This window comes from Pipistrellus kuhlii, unplaced genomic scaffold, assembly GCF_014108245.1.
Source record: "Pipistrellus kuhlii isolate mPipKuh1 unplaced genomic scaffold, mPipKuh1.p scaffold_m20_p_11, whole genome shotgun sequence".
Taxonomy (NCBI): Eukaryota; Metazoa; Chordata; class Mammalia; order Chiroptera; family Vespertilionidae; genus Pipistrellus; species Pipistrellus kuhlii.
The window spans coordinates 5126430-5154368 of NW_023425416.1; the positions used below are offsets into that span (position 1 = coordinate 5126430).

Below are 27939 nucleotides of genomic sequence, written 5' to 3' on the forward strand. Positions count from 1 at the left end.
CGTTTAGAATGGGCTGTGATCTGCTCTGGGACGCACGCTGTCAGATAAGACCCAGGTTTTATGTGTGTGACCTGGGTTTTCACTCACGTTCCAAGCTGCACTTGGAGAACTGCTGCCTTTGACCGCTGGTCCCCAGAATGTGTCCCTCAGGAGGGTTCAGTAGCACCGCGAGAGGAGAAACTTGGGGTGTGCAGAGCTGCCTGAAGGTCACAGAGCTCCTCTGCACGGTGTTCTTTAGGAAGCTGCAGAGCTTGTCAAAACATTTGGCCCAAACTCTCTTACAGAGCACCTCTGAGACCAGGATTGCAAACACATGAAAAATGTGAGCTTTACATCCCCCTACTTCCATTGTGTTTTGGTTGCTTTAATATGAAAAACATTCCATGGGGTGAAGACATCAGGACCCCGCTAAGAGCTGGAGCACAGGGACCCCTGGAAACGGGCTGTGTGGAAAGGAGGGGGTAAAATGCAGGGGACTGGGTCTGATTCTGGCTGTAGAGGTGCCTGGCTGGGACGGTATATTGGTCATCTACTACTGGGTAACAGAGGGCCCCACATCTGTCAGCTCACAACGGTACACGTTGTGTATTGCATGGTTTCTGAGGGTCAGTAATGTGAGCAGGGCTTCCCTTGGTGCCTTGGCCCAGGGTTTCTGATGGGATTGGGAGCACACTGTGCACTGGGGCTGCAGTGTGAGCCGAGGCTCGACTGTGGGCTGGGGACTCCCCTTCCAAGACCCCTCTCCTGGTTGGCATGCCTTGGCCCCTCACCACGTGGACCTCGCAGCACAGCGGCTGCACAATGTGGCACCTGGCTTCGCCCGGGAGGATGGGTCGGGGAGCGGGAGGGGGAGACGGTCTTTTTGTGACGGACCACGGGAGTGAGAGGAGCGCGGAGATCTCTTGATAGGGAGACACACTTCCGTTTCATTTGTGGTTAGGAGACAGGGAACAGTGGGACCAAATGCTACCATCCCTCACTGTGAGCGTCACATTCCCGATCCCTAGGTTCTCAGAGACAGTAAGGAATGGATGGAAATCAGTCAGGAACAGTGGGCCCCATGATTTGCCCCTGGGAACCCTATGGGCTCTGAAGTTTGCTGGAAGGTAGGAATTACAGAGAGCATTTTACTGTAGTCCCAAGTATTTCTTTCAGCAGGAAACATTATTAGGTTAAAACTACACATCTGTAAAGTTCAAGGGAGACAGAACTAAGGAAAAGAAGAGAGAACAGCTGTGCATTTGTGTGCTTAATGAAACAACCATTGCTACCACCTCCCTTACTAGAGTGTGAATTAGGGTGTTGCAAAAAGGCAGCCTTGTTTACTTGCTATCTCTTCAGACCCTGGAGGGAAACCAACACTCCTCCCTGCTCTCCAGAAACTGCCCCCTAGCTCAGGGCTGTGGCATCTGTTTGGATGTTGGCGAGAAAGGGCAGTAACATTTGATTGAGGCCAGTCATTTCCACGGAGGGAGGTCTGGAGCAGGAAGTGGGAAGGTGGAATGATAAAAATGCTCACACTGATATGAAGCTATTTAGTTTTTTAAATATTGCATTACTGGGATTGGCTTCCCTTGTGACTGTATTATCAAAATCGATGGTGATCCTGGATTTGAAATGAACCCCTGATGTCCCTCATGCTTGTTTCAGCCCAGTGGTAATATGGGTCATTTGTTCTTCAAATGTGAGGACTCCCCTCCCTCATCCCCGGGCATTTTGTGAAATGACATTGCAGGTGCGTGGCCGTGGAGACATCCAGGAGCCCTGTCCTCCTCTGAGGGTGTGTCTCTCCTCCTCTCCCTGTCGCAGCTTGTGCCCCGAGTTGCCTCCTTTCACATTTTTGAGAAAATTCTGATGCTGCTAAATGCCTTACAGTACAGAGCTAAGCCACCAACTTAGAGAATTATTCAGCTCGAAATGTCAATAGGTTGAGTTTGAGAAACCCTGGGACAGGTGAGATTTGGGATGACACCCCCAAGGCATCTGATAATAAAATCAAAGAGGACGATAGATGAGCTCAGTAGACCCACAGAAAGTAGGAAGCTGACAAAAACCTGCCTGTGTTGGATAAGAAGGAACGGCAGAGGTGAGTTACTTGGGTTATATGTTCAGACGTGGTGGTTACAGCACAGGGAAAGCGCTCACGGTCCCGGGGAAGCAGGCACCTGCTGGAGTCTGGCTGTCCCCGGGGAGTGGCTGTGTGTCTGATAAGGCAGAGGACAGCGGCACCTGCTGGCTGCAGTAGTGCCTTTGGTGAGCTGGAGGGATCGGTGACGTGTGACATTGCAGGTGCTTGGCCAGGGAGGAATCCAGGAGCCCTGTCCTCTGAGGGTGTGTCTCTCCCCCTCTCCCTGTTGCAGCTTGTGCCCCGCGTTGCCTTCAGGGCAGCTACATTGGGTGTTGACCTGCAGGCTGTCCGCTGCTGCAGGGACAGCAGACCAGGCCCAGCATGGAGTGCAGGCCCGGGAGGCACACACCACCCTTGAAACTACACTTTGCCTGGGACTCTTTCTAGCAGGAGTGGCTCCATGGAGTACGTCATCATAGAGCTTCCAAGGGAGCGTGCCTCATCTGTCTTTGCCCTGCATACCCCCGTCTGTGTCCTGTCTTTGCCCCCCCTGTGCCCCAGCCAGGGGTGCTGAACTTCTGTGTGTTTTGAGATCCCGTAGAAACCGGCAGAACTGCAGGCGCCCCACACTGAGCAGCTGAATGAGGTCAGTGTCCTTATGTCTGTCAGCCTGTCCCTGAGTGGGGCTGATTCACGGAGTAGAGTTTACAGACTTTCCAATTAAACATCATCTTTGTTGGGCTGTGCTGCCATGTGCCGCATCCTTTTACCCCTTGCTCGAGACCAGGCATGCCTCCCTCCTATCAGGTCACAGACCCCACTCCAGGCATATGGAACTCGGTGACCACAGAAGTATAGTGAATATTGGTGACAAGGCAGAGCCACCAAATCAAAGAATATGTCACCCCTCTGTTCATAGCAGCATTATTATAATAGATGAGAGGCCCGATGCACAGATTTGTGTACCAGTGGGGCCCCTTGGCCTGGCCTGCACCTTCTTGCAATCTGGAACCCTTGGGGATGTCGGACTGCCGGTTTTGGCCTGATCCCCACAGGCCAGGCGAGGGACCCCACTTGTACAAGAATCCATGAAATAGGCCTCTGGTATGCATATAAGATCTTTGGTTAATCTCTTCCCACCCTCCTCTCTTCCCTCTGAGATTCATCAGTCTGTTCCATGTTTCTATGTCTGTGCATTGAGCATCTGCCCCCTGGTGGTCAGTGTGTGTCTTAGCTCTACTGGTCGAACAGTGGCTTAGGCTTTTACACACACACACACACACACACACACACACACACACACACACACACACTATGGGCCCAGTGCACGAATTTGTGAACCTTGAAAGAAACTGTGGGCTGTGAGGCTGTGGTGTCAGAGGGGCAGGTCTCGGCCCATCCTCCTTGCCCCTGTCCAGCTCCTCCTGCTGCAGCCCCCGGCCCCGTCTGCCAGCAGCCCAGCTCCTGCAGCCCCTGTCAGGGGTGCTGAACCTCTTTGTGTTTTGAGAGCCCACCTTGAGTTGGGCCAGCACCATCAGTGGGTGCGAGCAGTGGCTGCTGCCCCGATCACCCCCCAGGAGCAAGAGGAGGAAGAGAAGCTCTCAGGGCTGATCGGGGCCAGCAGCTGCAGCTTGCACCTGTTGAAGGTGCCAAGCAATCATGGCTGGTACCAGGCTCTGGCAGTGGGTGTGAGCAGAGGCTCTGGCACCAGCTGTGGGTGCATGTAGGGCCAGCACCAGCAGCAGGTGCAAGTGTCCAATGGGACCGTGACATGCAAGAGCAAAGAATTTTCAGTAACTACCAGAGGCTTGCCCCCATGACAGCGGCTGGCACATGCCTTGATCTGGCACCCCCACTCACCTGCTCCATTATCCTGCTGTGGCTGATGCTTGTCATGTTCCGCGCTCTGCTGCCTGCTGCTGATACCTGCCAACTTCCACGCATGTCCCCTGGTGGTCAGCACATGTCATAGCAACTGGTTGTTCGGTTGTTCCACCATTCAGTCTATTAGGGTTTTATACACACACACACACACACACACACACACACACACACACACTAGAGGCCTGGTGCACAAATTCGTACACGGGTTGGGTCCCTAGTCCTGGATGGTGATCAGGGCCGATAGGGGCCATCTTGCCAAGTCCTGATCAGGGCCTGCTGGACAGTAGGGGTGAACAGGGGGAGGGACAATGGGAGGTTGGCTGACCAGCCCCAACTGGGCAATCAGGTCGGCAGGCCAGGGAAGGGATTAGCCAGGGAGAAGGACTGTGGGAGGTTGGACGGCTGGGGGACCACAAGAGGTTGGCCAGCTGTGGAGAGGAACTGGAGGAGATTGGCTGGCCGTAGGAGGTTGGCTGTGAGAGTGCACTGACCACCATTGGGCAGCTCCTGCGTTGAGCATCTGTTCTTCCTGCCTGTCATGACAACTGGTTGATTGGTTGTTCCAGTCATTCTGGTTTTTTGGTTGTAATGGCTGCTTATGCTTTTATATCAATAGATAGATTAGATGTGGAAATAGCCCAAGTGCCCATCATTAGACGAGTGGGTAAAGAAGCTGTGGTACATTTATACAATGGAATATTAAAAAGAAGAATCTCTTACCCTTGAGACCTGGAGACTGTTATGCTATTATGCTAGACAAAATAAGCTAATAAGAGAAAGACAAGTATCACATGATCTCACTTATATGTGGAATCTGATGAACAATAAACTGACGAACACAGTAGGTTCAGGGGCATGGATGCATGGAACAGAATGACAGATCTCAGAGGGCATGGGAAGAAGTTAACATATATATATATGCATGACCCATGGACCCAGACAATAAAGTGGTGAAGGCCTGGGGTGAGGCTGGTACTGGTCAAAGGCGGGCAAAGACAGGGAAAATGGCATACATCTGTGACACTGTCAACAACCACAAAATAGTAATTCTAGCACTCATCAATAATGTGTGTGTGTTTTTACCATTTTGGTGCAGATTTTTCAAGGTGTGTGTGTGTGTGTGTGTGTGTGTGTGTGTGAATTACTAAAACACAATCATATATATGAAATACTTTTATGCATATACTAGAGGCCTGGTGCACGAAATTCATGCATGGGGGGAGGGTGTGTGTGTCCCTCAGCCCAACCTGCACCCTCTCCAATCTGGGATCCCTCTCACAATCTAGGATAGGGGTGTCGAACTCAATCAGAGAAGGGGCCAAAATCTAAAATCCAGCCTAAATCGCGGGCCGAATGGTTTACTGAACAGTCATAAACTGTCATTGTGATGGAAACGCAGCGGAGTGCAGTGATGACAGCACGGTGCGAGCCACATTGCAAAGCCTGGCGGGACGGATTTGGCCCTCGGGCCTTGTGTTTGACACATGTGATCTAGGACTTCTGGCTTTCAATCGCTCACCTGCTTGCCTGATTGCCCCTAACTGCTTCTGCCTGCCAGCCTGATAACCTTCTAACCACTCTACTGCCAGCTTGATCGACACCTAACTGACTCCCTGCCAGCCCAATTGCCCCTAACTGTTCCTCTATATATTAGAGGCCTGGTCCTCCCCCCCTCACCCCTACAACTGCCCTCCTCTGCTGGCCCGGTCACCCCTAACTGCCCTCCCCTGCAGGCCTAGTCCCTCCCAACTGCTCTCCCCTGCTGTCCTGATTGCCCACAGCTGCCCTCCCCTGCTGGCCATCTTGTGGCGGCCATCTTGCCTGTTGGAGTGATGGTCAATTTGCATATTACCTCTTTATTATATATAATTTAAAAATTATATGTAATTTTAACTTTAAAATACAGTAGACATCTTGTATTGATAAATACATAGTTCTATATTACCTTTCACAGTGTTTCAGAATTTCATTGGGTTAATGTGCCATAATTTCTTTCTTAACAGTTCATTTTTGATGGACATTTAGCTTTAGTAGTGTGCTGATAAGTATTTAACAACTGGTTTTCCGGGTATAAAAGAGCCCTGATGTGCGGCTATCTGCTTTCCAAGGTGTGACTATATCCAGGAGGCTGACGGCAGGCACTAGTGTGAAGTCACTTAACAGGGAGCTGTGAAGAGTTGTGACTCTGAACCAGGGCACACCAGCATAGGCACCACACGGCTGAGGTTAAAGCTTTAAGCAATTGATTTCAAGGATAGTTCTTCACAAGAAGTGTTGTTTACATATTTAGATGCTTGACAGATTCTAAATGCGATAAGAGAGTCACTCAGCTAGGGCGGGAGGAGGGGAAGGAGTGGGGAGAGCATGCCTGCCATTGTCAGAAATGTTTAATTGATAAGGTGTCAACCTTTTTCTTTTCACTGCTCCTGTTCTCTTAGTCTTTCAAAACTAATGCCGGGCTTCCGTTTTCTAAGATATTCTTTTACAACATCTGGACTCAGTATGCTGTGTAATTTGATTAATGCATTCTGTGTCTGTGCCTTTTGAAGACGTTACTCTGCCCGCAACTTCACACTGGGCTGTCGTGCGTGATACCTGGTGGCCTGGGGTAGGAATGCAGGCCGTTCTTCTCCGGGAGCATCTGAGAACATTGAGTGTCCATTTAATCGTAAGGGATATTTTAATGTCCATGGATGCTTTGGAGTCTGGGAACAGAGGGGTCAGGATGGACAGAAACATGGCATTTTTCAGTAAGCAGGTGTTTCTTGTAACTTTCAAAGAGGTTAAATTATAGATAGGCCAGGAAAAAAAAAAATGGTTCCTAATAGTATTGCCTTTCTGATGAAAAACCCTAAGCTCTAAATGCAATATTAGATGTGTATGGTATTAGGTGACCACTTTCAGGAGGAAATGGAGAGCTGTTATGTTCATTTCTTTGTTCATGAAACTATTAATGGTGGAAACACTTAGGTGGGAGCAGATTTATTTTTGAGGAGAGTGGTCCTTCTGCAGAACCCTTTCAACAATCCATTTGGCTTGTACATGTGGCTTTCTTGGGTCTCTACTACCATTCATTTGTTTTTTAGCATCTCAGAGCCTAGGATTAACCTTGGGCCTCTGGGCCTGCCCGCTCTTGTTTTCCTCCGTCCACGCAGCAGATGCATTCATTTTCATCTTGCAACAGGTGCACAAATAAGACTTTGGTACTTGCAAAGAGTGTCGCTTTGGTACTTACAAAGAGTCCTTGAGCAGCAAGAATTTGGAAAGGTGTCCAGATGTCATGTGCACACAGGACGCACTATTTGCACACCTGCAGCTCTGACAATTAATTATGTCTCTCCTTCAACATCCCACAAGGGCTTAGAGTGAAGGTAGGGCAAGGATTCTCAAAATCAAGTCATGCTTCAGATTTGCAGTGGTGGTGAGTGGGCAGGGGTGGTTTGGCAAAGTAACTTTCAATCCTCTTTCAATGAAAACAAATCCATTCTTTAAAATTTTTCAGGAGAAAAAAAAAAGGTACAATCATCAGTAACATTTTGATTCTTTTGTACTGGGCTTGGTGAAAAGTACTTTATGTTTAATTCTAATGCCAACTCTAGGAATCATTCTTATGCTCTCCTTTACCAGTAAAAACACAGAGTGAAGAGGGTTGAACCAGCTCATCTGGTGTCCACCATCTGGTAGGTAGCAAAACCAAATTCATGCCTGGTCTGTGGAATTCTGGAGCCCAGTGAGCATGTCTGCCTCTCACATGGTGACGCTGGAGAAGGTGCATGCCAGGCATGTGTCCACCATTAAAAACGTAAGCACCACAAGGCTTCCTCAGCACCCAGGTCAGCTCTGGCATATAGTCTACATAAAAAACATGTGTTTACATGGAGGATAAGTATATATGTCGATCACTCTGGGTTTCTCACATCTGTTGCATTCCCATAATAAAGGAGACTCTGTGCTAAGCTGTCAGTACTGGGGAGGAAGGCCTGACAGTAGTGACAGAGAGGACGAGACAAAAAGATGCTTCTGGCAGCAGCTGCAAATATTTTATTCGGCTTCTATGACCCTCCACAAAGCTGCCACTGGCCTCGGACTAGAGAAATGAATAATATGAACCAGTGGGAATGCCCTCGCCTTCATTTAACAAATATTATGGGGCCTCTATTTGGTCACGAACCGTGTGGAGACTGGGAATCTAACAAACAAGATGGCTAAGAGCCCTGCTTTTCTGGGCCCCACTTTCTGTCTTGTCTCCAGAAAAGAACTGGGACATGAGAAGAGTGGACAGGACAGTTCAGTGACCCTCCCCGTGTGTCCCGTCCACCCAAGTCCTCAGACGTGTCCTCCTTCCTCGTTGAAGCACTTTGTAGATGTTCTCTCATTTCCTGCATCTTTCAGTGTGTGCTTCCAAGAGAGAAGGGTTTTAAAGTGTCAAGCTAAAAAACTAACTTCATACCTTAGTCATCAAATATGCAGTCCATGTTCAAATGACTATCAACTCTTAAAAAGTAGGCTGCTGTTCTCTTTGATCGAATAAGGATCAAATAAGGTCCCCGGTCTGTGACTGATTGTTCCTCTATGGGACTGGTTATCTGTTCAGTTCCCTCTCCACCTCCCCGGCTCCTCACCAGTCTCCCTTTAGCTGTGGTGTAGCCTGGGAGAACCTGGGTTGTTTCTCCTCCGGTTTCCTGCAGTGGAGGGTCCCACTGCTCTCAGTTCCATGCTCTAGTCTGTATTCCCTGTGAGTCAGGAGGTGCAGATAGACACCTGCTCTCTTCCTTCTCTGCATGATGGACAGTGGAGCAGTGTGGTCCAATTGAGCTGATCCCCTTGAAATGCAAAAATGAAGTTCCGCAAACAAATACTTGTCTCAGGGTTTGTTAGCTTATGTTGGCCATCATTCCCTGGAGCGTGCCTTGTTAGGACTTGAGTCTCTTCATCACGATGCACCATCAACTCTGTCCTCTGACAGGTCTTAACTTTACCCAGTCTGAACATGCTAAATCACGGAGGCACCAGGAAAGCCCTTTGCCTAAATATATTGATGACTGTTTGTATTATGCTTGTGTTGTAGTGATAATCTGTTTTAGCTCCATGTAAGAATCAGGCTTCTCATTGTATAACAACTTTGACCTCTGAGAAGGCTGGTGTGGAGTAGTGCCCCCATGAATATTACAGGGTGGAGCTTATAGATAAGGGTAAAGGGCACCAATCGTATGCACAATTGGTTTGTACTCTGGCTAGAGTGCAGGAGCCCCCATGCCTGAAACTGGGCAGGGAAACAACCCTGTCCTGATGCGTCCACAGGTTTCCAGATCTCCACTGAGAAACGCTGGCCTGGATCCTGTTGTTTCCTTAACCTCTGAGATTTTGTGGTTCTAAGATCCTACTGCAAAAGCTGAGGCTACTTAAGTTCAGTGTGTGAGTCATGAGTGTGTAACCAGTACCCACTTCCTTGTCTTCCAGAAAAAGCCTCTTAGATTTATGTGGAACCACCGTGACCCCTTCCTCTGCTGATTTGACCCCCAACTAAGGCACAAAATTGGGCAGAGAATGAAGTCTCCTTGGTGGACTCTTATCACACTGATGGAATCAGCATTGTAAAAAAATGAGTTACCTCGGTTCTGGGGATCTCTAATTTTGCGCAGGCCATCCATTGACCACTAGAATGAAGGATGTGAGGGTGATGGGCAGGAGGGAGAATGCAAACACTTCCGGGCAAGCTCATTCAGCAATAGCTCCAGACCATGTTCTCTTGTTGGGGAGTTTATGCATTGTTAGTAAAGAATGATAGAAGTAAATATGTATTTCAGTGAATTGGTAAATGAATAAGTTTTCCGGAACGAATTATTAATATGTTGAGTCAGTGTTCCTGGTTTTGTGCTGAGCCCGTTACACTGCGTTCTGAGAGGCTGTCTGCAGGGTCATCTTCTCTCTGGCTTCCTCCACACCCCAGTTCCCTCTCTCCAAGGCCGACAGAACCGGTGTTCTGTGAACTGTGAACCTTAAGGCTGGTTCCACCAAATTATCAAGATAGAACCGACACATCTTCACAGGAAGCACGTGCCTTCAGTGGTGCCCTCTGCTCACATTGAGCCCACTCCTCTCCCGTCCAGCTCACTGCACATTGCATCGCCTCTCCGTGCTGTGCCCGCTGCTACGCTGTAGTGCACGCCACTCCTCGGGCCAGTGATGCGCATAGCTTTCCTACTCTCTGCCCTCTGCTGCTTGGATTCATGCTTTGGGTCACATCTTCCGGAAGGCTCCTACTTGCTCCCAAATGGGGCTGGACCTCCCCTCCCCGAATGTCCTGACATTCCTTCCTTCGTTGCCTTTATCAGCCCTTATTCAGCCATAAATCTATGTATTGTTCCCTCAGCCATGGCCCTTACCAAGTTCATTGTCAGACCTGCTGCACCTGGATGGTGCTTGGCAAATGATCCCTCAGTAAATATTTGTGGAATTAAATGTCGGAGAGAGATGTACAAAGTAACTACAAAATAATGCAGTAAATTCTTTGGTAGAAAAATTTATAAGTAAACCCATGGAGGAGAAATTAACCCACATTTTCTAGACCAGGGCAGTGTTTGAATAGTGTATTGTACTAACAAAATAAAAGTCTCCAGTTCTTTTTATATTCTATTCAGGAAAGGAGAAGGGTGGGGGGGTGGTGGTGGAGGGAGGAAGCACTCATAATTTCACTTAGTTGTTCTTTGATCGCAGTTAATGTTATGTGTTTTGGCTTTCACCGTGTAACGAGAAAGGAGCAATTAGAAGATACGGTCTCCTGAGTTGGAAATGACTATTTCAGGTCATTATCACAGTCCAAATTTCTTTTTGGATTTGCTTTTCTGTTTTATTACACCATTGTGTCTGGGTCTAATACATTTGCCATGCCATTAGCTTAAAAACACAGGCAAACTTTTTCTTTCATTACTGCCATAAAAACAGTGCTTCTCGAGGCCAGAGCAGCCATGGGTGCTTGGAGGACACAGAGGAAGGCAGGGCCAGGAGTGTGTCCCCGGAGCTGCTGCTGAGCGGAGGCCTGCGACCCGTGCCCAGTGCACTGGTCCCTCTCCCTCTCGCGTTCTCATGCCACCCGGTGGGTCACCTGCTTCATTTTGAAAAAATGGGAGGACGTTCAGAGACAATACTGAGCTAATGAGAAGTATATAAATACCTTTTTTGCCTTTCATCTCCAGATATTTTAATTTAGCAGGTGAAGCTCTTGCTGGCTTCTAGCTTGGTACCATGCCCTGGTTTTAGTGTGATTGTGCCGTAATGGTAAATGTATAATAGATCAGAGGTGATGTTTCCTCTTTGAAAGGGCCGTTCAGAGTAGAACAAGTCATTTTAATTATGGGGGCTTTCCCATGTGCAATTAACTATAATAAATATAATTCCCTGCAAGGTATTTCTAAATCAGATTCAGAGGTGAAATATGTCAACGTCTGATGTAAAACTGAGGCTTTTTGAAAAAGCATATTATCTTATGACAAAAGTCAGGAAGACATACACATCTCTGGAATGAGTCCACTAACTTGGAGTCTTGTAGCCCACACGAAGGGCAGAGCTTGGCACATAGGCATGTAATTTACCTGAGAATGTGAAACATCCTTATTTTAGTAAAAGTGAGCTGTATTGGTAACTTACATCTAATCCTTTATAGTCTTCAAATATGATTAGCTACAGTATTCAAGATATTGGATAAATTAATGTATTTGTAATTGCTCTATTATTATTAAGTAATCCAGTAATTTTCATCCTTTTTCATCTCATGGCACACATAAACTAATTACTAAAATTCTGTAGCACACCAAAAATATATCTTTTGCCAGTCTGACAAAAAATAAGTATGCTTTTGATTGAGTTACAAAAATAATAGTAATTACGTACCTGTTTTGCTCCAAAGTGACTTTAAAAAAAAAATCAGATGTCTGTACAGTTCTTGTATATGCAGGTACCAAGAATTAACCCATCAGGCACAACCTTATTATGTGATGTGACCAGTAAGACGCAGCCCTTATGTGACCTATATATTTATGGTTCAAGACAAATCATTCAAACTAATGGCTACTGTTGTGTTGGCTGCTGTCTTTTTTTTTTTTTTTTTTTTTTTTTTTTAATTTGACAATTTAAGGGAAAAGAGGTTAGTGCTGCTGACTAAATAGTCACTTATTGCATGTTTTAAAAATTCAGGACACCAGTTGAAAATCACCGAATTAATCCATTGAATTGAGCATTGGAGTAGTAGATATGAATGCACATATCTAATTTCTCACGTCCTAAATTCACGTCATTTCTTTGCATTGCCATTATGAAACAGTATATATGATGGCCATGCCAGCAGTTGGTACCAAATCTGTATAATTTGCTTTGAACAGAACAAACTAAGAATGATCCTGAAGAGCTCTGCCATCAGAGCATGTTTGGTTGAACATATTTGACATCTTTTCAATGACATCGATCATTTTTTTCCTATTAGCTACTAGGACCATCTGTATCGTTAAAAAAGGCCCATTTGGGAAAAGCAGTTTTGTTGACTAATAACAGTAAGAGTCCATCTGCTTTGCTTCTCTGCTTACGTCAGCATCTCTCCTCCCCCATTTCCAACCAGTGAAGCCCAGGCAGACTGATGGCCAGTGTAACAGCCGCTCCGGTCATGTGGCTATTTAAATTTGTTAATGACAGTTTAATAAAATTTGAAATTGAGTGCCTCAGTCACACGAGCCAGTGAAGTTAACGACTACCAGTTTGGACAGTGCAGATGATTGAATATTCCCATCACTCAAGAAGGTGCTTTTGATGGAACTGCTCCAGAGATTTGCAAAACCTCCTTTGGTCCCTTAGCTGCTTCTGTTAACATTGAAGTCCTACCCCTAACCCTTCCAGGTGGTGGTTTCTAACTTGGACTCCACACAGGAATCAGCTGGGGAGTGTTCAGAAATTCCTGTGCTCAGGCCAGTGGAAATCAGAATGGTGTGTTGGCGCTGGGGGGGAGGGGTGGTGTATGAGGCTCAGGCACCATCGTTTATTCCTCTCTCTTCCTCTCTGTAAAAAATCAATAAATTATATTTAAAAATGGTTTAAAAAAATTCCCTGAGTGATTCCAGTCACTGCTAACATTTAGCACTACCATTGTAGCCAACATGTTTCATTTTTTAATGTACTGATTAGTGTCCCTTGAACTTGGCACACCTGTCTTTTTCTGACCAACCTCCTTCAGAACCTGCTTAGAGAGACAGTAGAATACAATGTCTTGGGCCTCAAGTGACCCTGGGTCTGCTCCACACGAGCTGAGTGACCGTGGGCCAGTTCCTGGGCCATTTTGAGCCTTTCTTCCTTCACGTGTAAAATGCAGATAACAGTAGTACTTGGGTTGGAGCCTGTGAAGATTAATTAGCATAAGGCATATAAAACAGTTGTGACAGTTCCTGGCACATAAGCCCTTAATAATTATCAATCTATTTTAGAATAAGATATATTTTAATATGTATGTAATAAAATATATTAAAATGTAGTTCATAATAGTTTTATATCATAAAATTCTTGCTAAGATCATTCTATATGATTTGTGTTCATGAATTTTTCCTCTCTGCCAGGAAATGTTTAAATATCTCCTTCTGGTATCTAGAGGGAAATCCAGGTGGGACTTTGGGCATCCTGTTATCGAGTGGGGAGATGTTTGGGGGCAGGAAGGCTTCTATAGAGCCTGCTGTTTCTACCACAAGCTGCTCGCTCTGCTTTCTTAGTTCATGTGGTGAGATTGCTGAGCAGGATTGAATTAGAATGCTCTCAGCATTGTTCTCTCTTGAGAAATGACCGGGCTGGTACCCCCTCCATACTTAGAGGAATCAATAACCATTATTGGCCGTGGCCTGAATTAGGTAAGACCATCTGATTCCCAGACCAGTGGGCCCAGCCTTATCCGATTGGGAAGAAACTCCTTTCCAGTCCTTAGAACCGGTGAGACTTCCACGAGGTTGGATGGAGAGGTCGAGAGGAAGGGCAGAGGTCAGCGCTTGCAGTTGGGTGCTGGCTCCCTGAACCCCTCAGACAAAGGGCTCTCATGGCAGCAGCTGGCTGGGCAGTGGACCAGTAGGACTTGGCAGTCTATCTGCAGATCTGTGGATTGATTTCCCCAAGTCAAAACTAAAATGCAGTTAACTTTTATGGGCTTCATCCATCCTCTGCCTCTCTGTAGACACTCATATTTTCTTTCAAAAGGTATGTCTTTAGAAGCTGCCTATTAAAATGCCAAGACTCTTAGCAACTGGCTATATAAGTGGACCATTTTATGTCTGTGTTTTAAAAGAATCAAATCAGATTACTATAGAAATGAAATCTGAAATATGGCCATTTCTCAAAGACATGAAAACAGGCCGGCTCTACGCTTCTCCATAAAGGCGTCTATAGCATTCTGGGTGGTGTTGGTGTAGTTCTGAGGTGGTAGGGAAAGGCAGCCTGCTGGGCTTGCTAGTGAGGATGTGCAGTTGCTTAAGAAACGAAGAGCTTGCTTCCTTAGCTATATAAACAAAAAAACAAAACAAAACAAAAAAACAAAATAGAAAGCCTGTACATTTCCAAGATGGAGTCCTTCAGGCGAGAAGCAGTTTTTAGCTTTATAAAGGTCTTGGTTTCATGGATGCCTTCCAGTATGCCCAGGTGATGCCGGTGTCAGGAGTGACATCCATGCTTGTGAGGGATCAATACTGGCTACATTTTTGTAGGCTGTTCCAGGCTTTAGGCTAATGTATATCAAAGGCACTTCTATTATGGGATGTGATGTATCAGACTCTGAGTTAAAACACTTTTACAACAGATAGAATTAAGAGAAGGTTACACCATCTTTGAGAATTTATTAGGGGTGAAAGCCTGGTGTGTGTCAGGAAAATCTGTGCCTTTAAAGTGGTAGGTACTAAAGACCCACTCTCATGGGAACCTGTTCGGCATTTGGGGAGCTAACTACCCTTTCAGTCATCTTTAAGGTACATGGGTTATAATGGCTTCATAGTAGTATTTAGTACCTACCATTTTTGTTTGTTTCTTAAGCAGTGGATTCATTTTATTATACACTAGAGGCCCGGTGCACGAGATTCCTACACAGGGGTGTGGAGGGAAGGGGTCCCTCAGCCATTCGGAGCCCTCTCACAGTCTGAGAGCTCTCAGGGGATGTCTGACTGACAGTTTAGGCCCGCTCTGATATCCTTAGCACTGCAGCAGAGGCAGGAGAGACTCCTGCCACTGCCACTGTGCTCGCCATCCATGAGAGCGCAGTGACCACCAGGGGGACAGCTCCTGCATTGAGCGTCTGCCCCTTGATGGTCAGTGTGTATCATAGTAACTGGTCGTTCTGCCATTTGGTCGATTTGCATATTAGCCTTTTATTTTATAGGATGATTTTAGGTGGGTGTTTCAAATGTAATGCAGGTTAAGTCTGGGGTGAATGGGGAAGAGACCTCCCACTGGAATTCCCTGCTCTCTACTGCAGGAGCCTTTAGCTCAGCAACTCCTTGGGCCTTTCAGAAAAGTTAGAAGAACCCTGGCCTTGGGTCTATATGTATATTTCTGGCCACCACCCACCATTGTGGGGTCATTAGCTGGCGCTCTTTTCTCCCTGTGTAAGACCATGTGTGGTTTCATGGTTTGGAACAGCACTCTGCCTCTCTGCTCACAGCTATAGGAAATTCGGGGTCCAGGATGCTGCCCATTTTAACAAAGGGCACTAGAATGTTTAAAGCAAGTTCCCTTCTACCAGTCAACTTAGAGCCTGTCCTTTTTCTGCATCCTCACTATCTCTGCGTCTTATACAATACATTTTTTTTTTCTGAATAAACTGCCCTTTTTATAGCCCCAGATAGAACCTCATTGTTTCCATTTGTTTTGTTGTGAAGTCCAATCACCTTCCTATTTCCCTTTTTCTTTCTCTTATTCAGGTTGCCTCTGTCAGCCTCTGCTAGAGGAGGTCATGCTTCATGGTGGAATTTCCTGGGGCAGGAAGGCAGTGAACACTGGGCGCATGCTGGGTCCTGGGTCCGTGAAAGGGAGGGAGCCAGTGCAGGGGTGAGGCATGGTGAGAGAGAGAGTGCAGAGATTGGAAGGTGGCCCCAAACGGCCTGTTGACACTCTCCCTCCTGGATTCTTTCAGGACAATGAAAGAGCTCTTACCGTATGTTCTCAAAAGGCACCGTGACTTTGAATATTTTCTCTTTAATAAATATAAATTTACTTTTTTTTTTTTTAAATTTAAAACCATGTAAATCACTTTTAACCAGTCATTTTATGCCATTAATTTAATGTTATTTGAAATGTTTTTGGAACACAGAATGCCAAGTGTCATTGTTAACTCATAATTACCCTGTAATTGTATTCAGTTTTCACTCACAGAAAATGTTTTTATGGATTTCCGGTCACAGCAATGGGTGCCCTCACCTTGCTGGCCCAGTTGGGAGCACTGGGTCAGGCAGGACCAGGTAAATAATAATATTTTAATAGCAACAACACAGCAATTAGCATTTTTCTAGAACAGCTACTCCGTGCTACCTTTTATACTGCACCGATGCTGAGTCAGAGACCTGAAGAGATTGGCCAGCTTGGTGGGCACTGTTTTTCCCCCCCTGGCACTTAAAAAGTATTTGTCATTTGTCTAGGAAAATGTGTTTTCTGCAAGCTCTTTAGATAGCTTGGCTTTGAGTCACAGAGATACACAGGTGAGTTCTAGGCCAGATTACTGCAGAGACCATGCGATTCCCTCCCTCAGAGTTTCTGTGGGCGTTTGCACAGAAAGAAAATAGTTCCAGCCCAGCTGCTGTGGCTCAGCCTTTGAGCGTCGACCTATGAACTAGGAGGTCACGGTTCCATTCCCAGACAGGGCACATGCCCAGGTTGCAGCCTCGATCCTCAGTTGGGGGGCGGGCAGAGGCAGCTGCTCAGTGATTCTCTTTCATCATTGATCTTTCTATCTTTCTCTCTCTCTGCCTTTCTCTCTAAAATCAATAAAAAATATTTTAAAAAAAGAAATAGTTCTGTGTTTATACCTCTGCAGGCATGTATGTGTCCTTACACACATGCATATGTAAACATTCGAAAGATTTTCATATTCCCAGGAATTCAGAACATACATATTAGTTATCATGAATTAACTAGCTAGCAATGAGGCTAGTGTAAATAAAGTAAGCAGAAGAGGGGGATCTTTATAATACAGGGATGTCTTGTGCCAGCCACCGAGGGTCAGGAAAGAGCTGGCGCTCAAAATAGACTGGACACTGAGCCTGAAAAGCCAGGAGGACCTTCTCCCTCTGGTCTCCGCATTTTGTTTTTGCAGCACGGCCTCCGTGGGGAAGCAAACATGAGTAAGCCTTGGCTCCCCATGGCTGCAGCCACCCACAGAGCCTGCGAGCTGGCGCAGGCACAGTTCCGCATTCCCTGGAAAGAGGCCGCTCTGCCAAGCGGGTCAGCTGACTGCTCTGGGCTGTGCGGAGGCAGCTTCCCAGGCCACACAGGGCTGCCTCAGCTCCCCGTGGAGATCTGGCAGGAGCTTCCCGAGCAGAGGGCTGGCTCCGGGCCTGGCAGCCAGGCCCAAGGATGTCCAATGTAATAAGAAAAAAGCAACCCAGCACTTAGACAGGGACACCCTAGACTCTAAGCGGGGGAGCTTAGCGGATATTGTCTCCACCATTTGTTTGTGTCAGTGGGGGGGCGAATGATAAGACTCGGGGAGAAAGTGCCCACGACAATAGATGCCCAATAGATACGAGGCCAAGATGCAAAGGTTGTTTGCGAAACAGTGTGCAGGTAAATGATGAAGTATGGATGGCAGCATTTTGCTTTCCTGCATGTGCAGTTTGGCATTGTAGCACATCTTCAAGAGTTAGTTTGCAGTGGCCGAGCATTGGTTACCCACTGAGAAGTAAAGCTTTCTTGTCCTTGTCTGTCTGTGGTATGGACTCCAAATCCACGTGCTGAAGCCCTCACTGATGTGATGTGTTTGTGTGTGTTTGTGTGTGTGTGTGGGGGGGGGGGGGGCAGCGGGGGGGTGGGTGGGTGGGAGGTAATTCGGTTAAGGTGAGGCCATGAGAATGGGCCCCCTGGGAGGGATCAGTGTCCTTACAGGAGGAGAAAGACACAGTGAGAAGGCAACTGGTTGCAAGCCAGGAAGAGAGTTCTCTCCTGGAATCAAATCCATTGGCTCCTTGACCTTGTACTTCTCAGCCTCCAGACCATGAGACACAAACTCCTATTGTTTAAGCCACCTGGTCTTGGGTGTTTTGTTATGACAGCTATAGGTGACTAAGACAAGATGTTGCTATTCATTAAGTTACTCATCAATTCTTTGTTTAAAACCACTGGAGCCGAAACCAGTTTGGCTCAGTGGATAGAGTGTCGACCTGCAGACTGAAAGGCTCCAGGTTTGATTCTGGTCAAGGGCGTGTACCTTGGTTGCGGTCACATCCCCATGTGCAGGAGGCAGCTGATCGATGATTCTCTCTCATTGATGTTTCTAACTCTCTTTCTCTTTCCCTTCCTCTCTGTAAAAAATTAATAAAATATATCTAAAAAACAAACAAAAGCAGTGGATTAATGATCACAGCCAGTATGTATTAAGTGCCTACTCTGTGCCAGGTCTTTGCAAGGAAATAAGGATACTGCTCTGAGCCCTCCTGAAACACAGAGCCTCGTGGAGGGGAAAGGGTAGGAAGACCAAACACATTCACAAAGAACAAAACACACGGGATAATAGGGTGTGCGGGCGCCATGCAGGACACAGGTTGTGAGTCAGGTGACCTGGGGAGGCAGCAGGGCTGGTTTCCACCCCACTATTTACAGATCACGACAAAGACCTTTCTGAGGAGGTGACACGGATGGAGGCGGGAAGAAGGGAAGGAACTGGGTAGAGACCTTTCCAGGGAGAGGGAAGGGCAGGTGTATTGCTGAGTCCTACTGAGCGAGGCCAGCTGTGGAGTGAATGAGCCTGGGTCACGAGGACCCAGGAGAGATGGAGAGTTGTTCTTTTTAAGAAATCCACTTGGTTCACAGTCCATTTTGTAATACAAGGCAGATTTGGCAACAGGAAGTGCATCGGGGATGAGAGGTGCAGGGGTCGAGGGGTCACAGCGAAGGCAGCATCTGACTTCCTGGAGGGAGGGCGCCCTGTGCCTGGCCCAGGCCGGCTGAGGCCTGTGTCCCCGGAGGTGTGAGTTAGAGGTTTGAGTTTCATCGGAAGCATCTGGGCAGATGGGTGTCTTGTCACCACATTCAGAGGGTGGGCTGAGTAGTCACTGTGCAGGACGTCACTGAGACTGCTAGACAGATCCACAGGTTGACATGAAAAACATGGATGCCATAAGAAAACAGCTAGCAGCCATCGGGCAAAATGACCAAGAAGGCAACACGTCCTTCAGGTGGTAACGCATTTGTGAGTTATTCTGAGCTGGAGTAACCGTGCTGTTGGGTGCAAGGGTGTGTGTGGGTGTCTGTGTGCGTGTTGTGCAGGGAGGAGAGCGGTGGGATGTGGGGGTGTGTCGCCGGTGTTTCTTTGGAAGTGGAGAAACCTCCTGCCCTGTGACTGAGGAATGCTAGTGCTCCAGCGGGGGCTGCCACCATCTCCCCGAAACCGGGCCTCCACATCCCATCACAACACAGGGGCCTCTGCAGGGTCCCCAGGGACCAGAGGAGGAAACCCCCCTCAGTTCATTGGATTCTCCCCGGGGAGCCAGGCTGGAGCTCCTTCCTGTGCTGCAGTGACTGGTTTCTCCTCAGGAGCCATGTCTGCCCTGAGCACCTCATCAGAGCTAATGGGATTACCGTATTTTCCGGCGTATAAGACGACCCCTAATTTTACAGTTAAAACATAGGTTTAGGCCTATATTTGCTGTATAAGACTACCCCCCACTTCCAAGGCAACACCAGTTCTTTTTTTAATAGACCGCCTCTCTGACTCTGGCCAATCTGAGCAGGCTTTTTTTTCGGTTCAAAAGTCGTCTTATACGCAGGAAAATACGGTACTCGGGTTTCATTCTGTGGTGGGTCTGGAAATGCCTCTGGCAGGACTCTCCCCTGGGAAGCAGTGCTCTGGGCAAGACGTGTCCTTTTTGGTGAAGGGGCAGAAAGTGGGTAAAGGAGAGAGGCTTCTGCTGGCTAGACCTCAGAGTAGACCATCTTTCTTTTCCCCCCCTCCCCCCATTGAAGGCCACTGGGAAGAGAGATCCTCATAGTCTCCCCAAAAGTGCCCCAGGGCCTGCCCTTCCATCATCAGCTCGCAAGCCTCCTGGTGGAAATGACTACCCAGTGTCCGAGCAGGGTGCTGGGAGCCACTTGGATGAGTGAGTTCGTGCACTGGCTCCTGTTTCTGGCAGAGATGGAATCACAGGATGCTTGGGACAGGAGGGGATACTGAGATGCAGGAGAAGGAGGGTGGCAGAGAGCGGTGTGGGGGGGAGGGGATGCGGATGGGCACCCAGGAGAAGCAGGAAAGGGGGAGGGGCCCTCAGGATGGGTGTGTGGAGCTCCATGGAGGGAAAGGGACAGACTGCTTTCGCCATGATCCACGCACAGGATGGACTGGCCTCAGTGTGTCCGCCTGGCTGTGCCTATCCCAGGATTTGGGCTGAGCAGAACTCAGCGAACCGCCCAGTGCACAGCATTTCGGAGAGGCCCTGACTTCTCCACCCGTGTCTCTCCTCTGCCCCCCGGCTGCCCCCCTGCCCCTGTCTGACGTGCATAAGCGCTGTACTGTCACATTGCCGGGAGCTGGGAATGGATGACATCTGAGGACTGATGACATTTGTGGTCCTGGTGAAGGTTTACATAAAATCTTTCACCCACTTGTTTAATGTCCCCTTGACAATGGTAACAATCGTGGCTGGGTCCTAATGGCCTTACATTGACATTTATCTCCTCGTTTGAGCTGCAGAAGGGCTGGGAAAGAGGCTCAGGGTCCCGGCGTGCTCCGTTATCCCAGCCGGCGGAGTGTGTCCCAGTGGTCCGTGGCAGGAGCGCCCTGTGAAACGCACCCCGAGTTTTACCGCCCCGCCGGGCGCACGTGTGCATGCCTCCTGGTGCTTCACTTCACGTGCATTTCTTAACAACAGCCCAGGGGCCTCCCTCTGGCCATAGCTGTGAGCTCGGTTCTGCTTCGGAATTCCCAGCATCCACATATTTCCCCTCAGATTGGATGTCTGTGCTTTACAGGGAGCTCCCTTTTCCCACATAAATCCCACTTCGTTTGTCCTCTCCACCCGGGCTCCCCTGTCCCAGGAGTGTCAGCTCCGAGGGTAACACTTGCATGGAGGGAAAGCTCACTTATGCACTACCATCCCCCTTCACCCCCCAAAAAAATTTGGTTCTGTTTAAAATGAAATTTGAGCCGAAACCGGTTTGGCTCAGTGGATTGAGCGTTGGTCTGTAGACTGAAAGGTCCCAGGTTCGATTCCAATCAAGGGCATGTACCTTGGTTGCAGGCACGTCCCCAATGGGGGGTGTGCAGGAGGCAGCTGATCTATGTTTCTCTCATCGATATTTCTGACTCGCTATCCCTCTCCCTTTCTCTTTGTAAAAAAATCAATAAAATTTGACGAAACCTGTTTGGCTCAGCAGTAGAGCGTTGGTCTGCGGACTGAAGGGTCCCAGGTTCGATTCCGGTCAAGGGCATGTACGTTGGTTTCGGGCACATCCCCAGTAGGGGGTGTGCAAGAGGCAGCTGGTTGATGTTTCTCTCTCATCGATGCTTCTAGCTCTCTATCTCTCTCCCTTCCTCTGTGTAAAAAATCAATAAAATATATTTTTAAAAAATCAATAAAATTTATTTATAAATAAATAAATAAAACGAGATTTGAAAAACCAAGAGCCATTCAGGGTCCCAGGGAGCCCCGAGTGGCAGGAGATGGCACAGTCTCCAGGGTGTGAGGTGGTTGGAGGGAGGCTGGGACCCTTATGACAGCCTCGCCACGAAGTGGGGCCCAAGGGTATTGAACCATCTCAGTTGCTGGTTGTGTAGGCTGGCTGTTTACATGATTACTGTTCTTCAGCCCAGAAAACCACTGTATCCAATGCAGTGGGGGCTCAGAGGTCAGAGCAAGCTAGTGTTAAATCGTGGCTCCATCAGAAAACCTCCAATAATTTCCTCAATCTCTCTAGACAAGGTTTTCTTGTTGTAACATGGGAATGCTGGTTATTTATCTCGAAAGTTGCTCTGAGGTTGTGAGATCATGTGTTGTTACCAGAAGCCACATGGGAGTTCCCTGTCCAGCGTGGCTGCTTCCCCTGCCTCTGCCCCCCAGTGACTGTGCCTTTGTGTGCCATGCTCTACAACAGTGGTTGGCAAACTCATCAGTCCACAGAGCCAAATATCAACAGGAAAACGATTGAAATTTCTTTGGAGAGGCACATTTTTTAAACTTAAACTTCTTCTAATGCCACTTCTTCAAAGACTCCCCCAGGCCATGGTATTTTGTGGAAGAGCCACACTCGGGGGCCAAAGAGCCGCATGTGGCTCACCAGCTGCAGTTTGCCGACCATGGCTCTACAGTTAACCTCGTTCTGTGTTCAAAGAGCGCTCACTTCATTCTCTGTGTGGATGTGGTAACATACAGCATGGTGGTAACACTTCCGGCTTTAAAAGTCATATTTAACCCCTGGGCAGCCTCTCACTTACCAGGCGATCTTGGATAGGCCTAGGGCATGTCACCTCTTGAACCTTAGTTCCTTCGGCTGTAAAATATGGGAAGTTATCGTACTTACCAAATAGGGTTGTTTTACAGAATAAAGTTTATATCGAGTTCTCACCATAACCCCTGATGTCCAGTACTGAATAGGTGGAAATTGTTATGTTTATTACTTTTACTGCTGTTGTTCCTGTCATCATTGTCATCGTCAACGTCATCATCATAAATCAGAGGATCTCAACTCAGGGCTCAGTTACCTTCCCAGAGGATCTGCAATGTCGGTGATGCTTTTTGTTGTCACACGTAGTGTATGCTGCTGGCATCCAGTGGGCAGAGACCAGGGATGCTGTCGCACATCCTCCCGCGCACAGGACAGCTCCCATCCGGGCAGGATCTGGTCCCCGGTGCCAGTACCGTGGAGGCTGTTCTCATCGGGCACCGATGCCGCCTGGAAGTCTTTCCTTCGTTTTGATGTTTTGGCATTACCGTGCTGCTTTTGCCAAGCCGTCTGAAAACTGCTGTTCTGCAAAATGATGAATTCTTCAGAACTTTCTGCCTTCCTTATCTGTGTTCTGTGCCAAGTGGAGCCTGTGCCAGACTGTGCTGAGGAGCTAATGGGCTGATACTTCTCGAGGCTTCCACATTGATAAGACAGATGTTTGTTTTTGGAACTTCCTGAATGTTATAAATGAGGCTTGAAGTTGTTGGAGTTGTCCCAGGGAGAGAGGGAGAGTGGATTTTGGAGAGACCTCAGACGTTGCTCCAGATTCTTGTTAATTTAGCATTATTCTCTTTATGGTGTAAGTAGTCTTTATGGACCTCAGTTAGGCATTGTGTTTGAAGCTCTCATTATCATTCCTGTGTAAAAGAAGAGACAAGGTATTTTGTTATTTGCAAAATTTCTTTACAGATTACTTGGCCTGCTGACATTCTGAGTGATGGATTAAATAAGGTTTTATATGTGGAAGTTTTAAGATGAGAATTTTGAGGTTGTGTACTGTGTCTCATTTGAGTATTTTCTTAGTGTATCTTCTATGTGTAGTCAACACACAAGCAAATAAAAGTTACTTAAGCATTGACTATTGAGAATAGATGTATCACAATGAGAAACCTTCGGTACATTTTCATGCTCATGATGCCCTTTAGGCTCAATGTCACTGACGTGACCGTAGCCCAGCATTCCATTTCCATGTCCTGACAGAGCCCTCACGCTGTTCATAGTTTATATCGTGATGCCAGAGCGGGGAGGCTGCTGTCTCTCATAAAGAAAATCAGCTTATGTAAACATTGTCTTATTCGAAACCTCTTTCCCTTTGCAAGTAGCAGAAAACAAAGAAACAAACAGAAAATGGATGAAGATGCTATTAAAAGGATGAAGGAGGCACTATCCAGGGGGCCTGCCAGGGGTGCTGAAATGTGTGGTGTGTCCGAGCAGAACACACCCAGGTGTGGGCGTGGCATGTGTGTGCGGCACCCTGGGTGAGTGTGATGCCAGCAGAGGCTCAGGTGCCGCGGAGGCCATCCTCTGTGGGGAGAGGTGAAGATGTGTTAGGTCACCAAGGAAGAAAAAATGGTCCGACACTCAGTACTAGTCTTCTGTTACCCATTCTTTCGGCCATTCAGTAGCTGCTGAGTTGAGTGCCAGGCTTGGTGCCCTGATGGAAGTTCCAGGAAGAGCCGAAGGAAGGGGGTTCTTGCCTGAGCCTAGTTTACTAATTTGCGTTGACAGGAACATCGCAGGGTGCAGGGTGTGGGTGAGTGGTACCCCATATTCTTAGGATGCCTGAAAGTCACTGCAAAGGTCTTTTTTCTTTTTCCAAACATCTCTCACACAAATGCTTTAGTCCCTCCTTTTCCTTTCAGTTACATGAGTATTTCATTAATGCGTTCCTGTGTCCAAAAATTAAAACCCCAAGACAAATGGGAAATTGCCTGCATCCTCCTCCCCTCTCCTCCCTCTTTCCCTCAACCAACTAGGAGGAAGGTTTCCCTTCTCAGAAGTACTGAGCGAGGGGAGAAAGGGGGAGAGTTTGAATCTCAAGTTCTGCAAACAATGGTAGCACATAGGGAGAGCTCAAATAAATTAGAATTGAATGAAAAGATTTAAATTAATGCAGCTGCTTTGAGGGTTAATAAAATAAGAACCCTGTAGAGGGCCGCCTGGGAAGGCACATGGGCATTTCTTTTAATTGTTGCCAGCTGAGACCAAGACAATTGGCAGAGCCATGTCTAGGATACACATTTCCCCAAGATGGCGGAAAATGTAATCAGCTTGGCCTTTGTATCAGCCCAGGCAGGGGCTGGTCTAGATAGAGAATCCAGACAAGCAACAGGAATTCGAGGGCCTACTTAAGAATGCAAATAAGCTCTTTTGATCCTAAGTTTTGGTGTTACTTTCTGGTATTGGGGGTATAAAATAAATGTGCTGGGAGGGGAAGGCAGCCCACTCAGCTCCCAGCTTTTAAATCTCTCTCTCCTTCCTTCCTTCCTTCCTTCCTTCCTTCCTTCCTTCCTTCCTTCCTTCCTTCCTTCCTCCTCCCTCCCTCCCTCCCTCCCTCCCTCCCTCCCTCCCTCCCTCCCTCCTCCTCCCTTCCTCCCCTTCCTCCCCTTCCTCCCCTTCCTCCCCTTCCTCCCCTTCCTCCCCTTCCTCCCCTTCTTTCCCTTTCTTCCCTTCCTTCCCTTCCTTCCCTTCCTTCCTTTCCTTCCTTCCTTCCTCAATCCCTGGCCGCCTCCACTTAGAACCAGTTCATTCAACCTCTCTTTCCCTGCTGGACTCAGAAAAGGGAGATCCCTGCCAGGTCTGGTCCCCGCCACATCAAGCCCCCACAGAACCCTGTGAATTTCTGGGTGTTTTTTGTTGTTGTTGTTGTTGTTTATATGTATTTTTTTAACCAACTAATAATAAAAGTAGGATTACTGTCATGTTAGGATCCACTAACCTTTAAATGCATCTGCATATTTGGAAAAGTTAGGTGCTACTGAGCTGGAGGTAGGGCAAGTGGTGGGTGCAGGGAGGTCTTTGGGAAGTGAGGAGGGTGCAGGGAGAGAATACTGACGGGGCTTAGGGCAGGTTACCCCAAAATGTGCCACTTTGGTATTTAATTATTTTGAATTAAAGTTCCTTGATAAACAGCTGGTGTAAGAAAGAACACTGTAACCCTCTCCCTGCCCCTCCCCCCCAGAAGCAGGAATTAAATCCCCATGTGAAAGCATCCTCTCCTCCCAGGAAGACGGAGGGCAACCCTGTGTGCAGTTAGGAGTTCAAGGCTGAGAAACCTGTATAAATAGACGCCTTTCGTTCTTCATTAATTTGCTTCCCTAAGCAAAACCCCAAGTTTTGTCATATCTTCACAAGTCATTGCTGCTTTGTCTAAAAATGTAGGCAAACAGCCTGCCTTGGTCACTTCTTAGATCCCATATCTATGAGACACTCTTATGGATAAATACATTTTCCCTGTGAATCTGTCTTGTGCCCATTTTATAGTTAGGTCAGCCATTAAGAAGGGCAGGGGAAATTTGTGCGCTACCTCCCCCCCCCCCCCCCCCAACAATACCCAGATTTATAGAGATCTTCCTCAGACCTTTAAAATGTTGAGCTTTCTCCAGCCAAGTTTGCCTACGAGGCTGCTGCAGCTAAGTGATCCAACTGCAAAGATTTTTCTCCAAATTCATTAGTCATCTGGATGGAATCTAAGATCTCAGCAACCTGGCATTTTTCTAGAATGTTATGACTTTGCATCTGAACTCGAGATCTAGCTTCTTTTATCAACACTTCCTGCTTTTTAAAATTAATTTTAGACCATTCCTGGGAATGTACGAATTAGGTCTGGAAGCACTCAAGCTGTTTGTATTGACTGCATCAGTGTTTTGTATAGCTGGAAGCTAAACACCTGCTCTTTTTGAAGTCTGTTTTCCCCTTGAATTTCTGCCATGATTTCTTGCCATTTCAGAAATGAAATTTTCATTGGAAGCTTTAGATCTATGGGGTTAGCCCGGAAGAGCCTTACGCAGAGTCGTTCTTCATCTCATTTTTCATAAACATCTAAAGTAGAAACCAGTGTTGTGGGCAGTTTGCAAATAACTGTAAGGTGACTGAGAGGAAGAGTTAATCCTACCAGACCACTGTACTGATTTTTCGGTAATTTCCGAATATACCTTTATACCAATATACCTAATTTTCGGTACTTTGCCTAGACCTATTTTCTACAATGTCTCCCAAGTTCCATCTTATTCTAACCACTTGTTTGCATGTAACTAACACTTTTCTATATCATGTTGATTTTTTCTCTTTAATGCCCAGGAGCCCAGGTATAGGGGACAGTTAGGTTCAGGGACTTAAGGAAGAGCTTCCAGAGAAATCTGCCTGGCTGTTGCCTTTGCCATTCCAGGTCTTTGGCCAGTGGCTGCCATCACATCTTTTACTTGTGTTGGTATCTTCTAGCCTTTGGGTGTGGTCCAGGAAGGGAAGGACTCGGGGTCAAGTCATGATTTTTGTTGTGGAATGCAGACCATCCCAGATACTGTGGCCATTTGCTCCAAAGAAAAAGGAAAGGAATGGTTTGAGCGGAGTGCGGGTTCAGGGAGTGCACCATCAGTCCGAGGAGAAGGTTGGTACCATGTGTCACAAGAGCAGAATATGGAGTGGGTTTTGTCCACATGGTATCGGTAGAGAAATATTTCCAGGTACCGTACATAATCTCTTTGTGGCCGGATTCCCAGGGTGTAGTGAAGGCACAGTGAGAGGAGGGCCTCCCAGATAGAGAGCTGGGGCAGGTCTCAGCTCCTCACCCAAACCTGCAGGGGAGGGCAGTTAGGGGTGACCAGGCTGGCAGAGGAGGGAAGTGGGGACAAACGGGCTGGCAAGGGAGTAGTTAGACATCAATCAGGCTGGCAGGGGAGTGGTTAGGTGGTGACAGGCTGGCAAGCAGAGGTGGTTAGGGGCAATCAGGAAGGCAGGCAGGCGAGCTGTTGGGAACCAGCAGTCCTGGATTGTGAGAGGGATGTCCAACTGCCCGTTTAGGCCCAATCCCAGTAGGATCGGCCTAAACGGGCAGTCAGACATCTCTCCAGGGATCCCAGATTGGAGAGGGTGCAGGCTGGCTGAGGGACACCACCATTGCCTCCCCCCCCCCCCCCCTGCACAGATTTCATACACCAGGACTCCAGTGTATAAATAAAAGTAAGTGGTTTTCCTAACATCAAAGTAACATATCTTCCTTGTGGACAACTTGGCAAGTGGAGAAACATGAGAAGAGAATAAACACTACCCATAAGCTACCAGTAAAAATGTTTATCTTATTGTTAATTTGGAGGGAAGGATGGTACATCCTC

General features: G+C 47.4%; 1 protein-coding gene and 1 long non-coding RNA gene across 19 annotated transcripts in view; both read left to right on the forward strand.

Annotated features, from left to right (window-relative positions):
- MAGI1 (membrane associated guanylate kinase, WW and PDZ domain containing 1) overlaps positions 1–27939 on the forward strand; it is a 513936-nt gene that overhangs the window by 140444 nt on the left and 345553 nt on the right. The window lies entirely within an intron of this gene.
- On the forward strand, positions 2107–27283 carry LOC118715036. The gene is made up of 4 exons (XR_004986748.1): positions 2107–2117; positions 16106–16115; positions 23000–23005; positions 26829–27283. It is a non-coding gene; the product is annotated as an uncharacterized LOC118715036 (long non-coding RNA).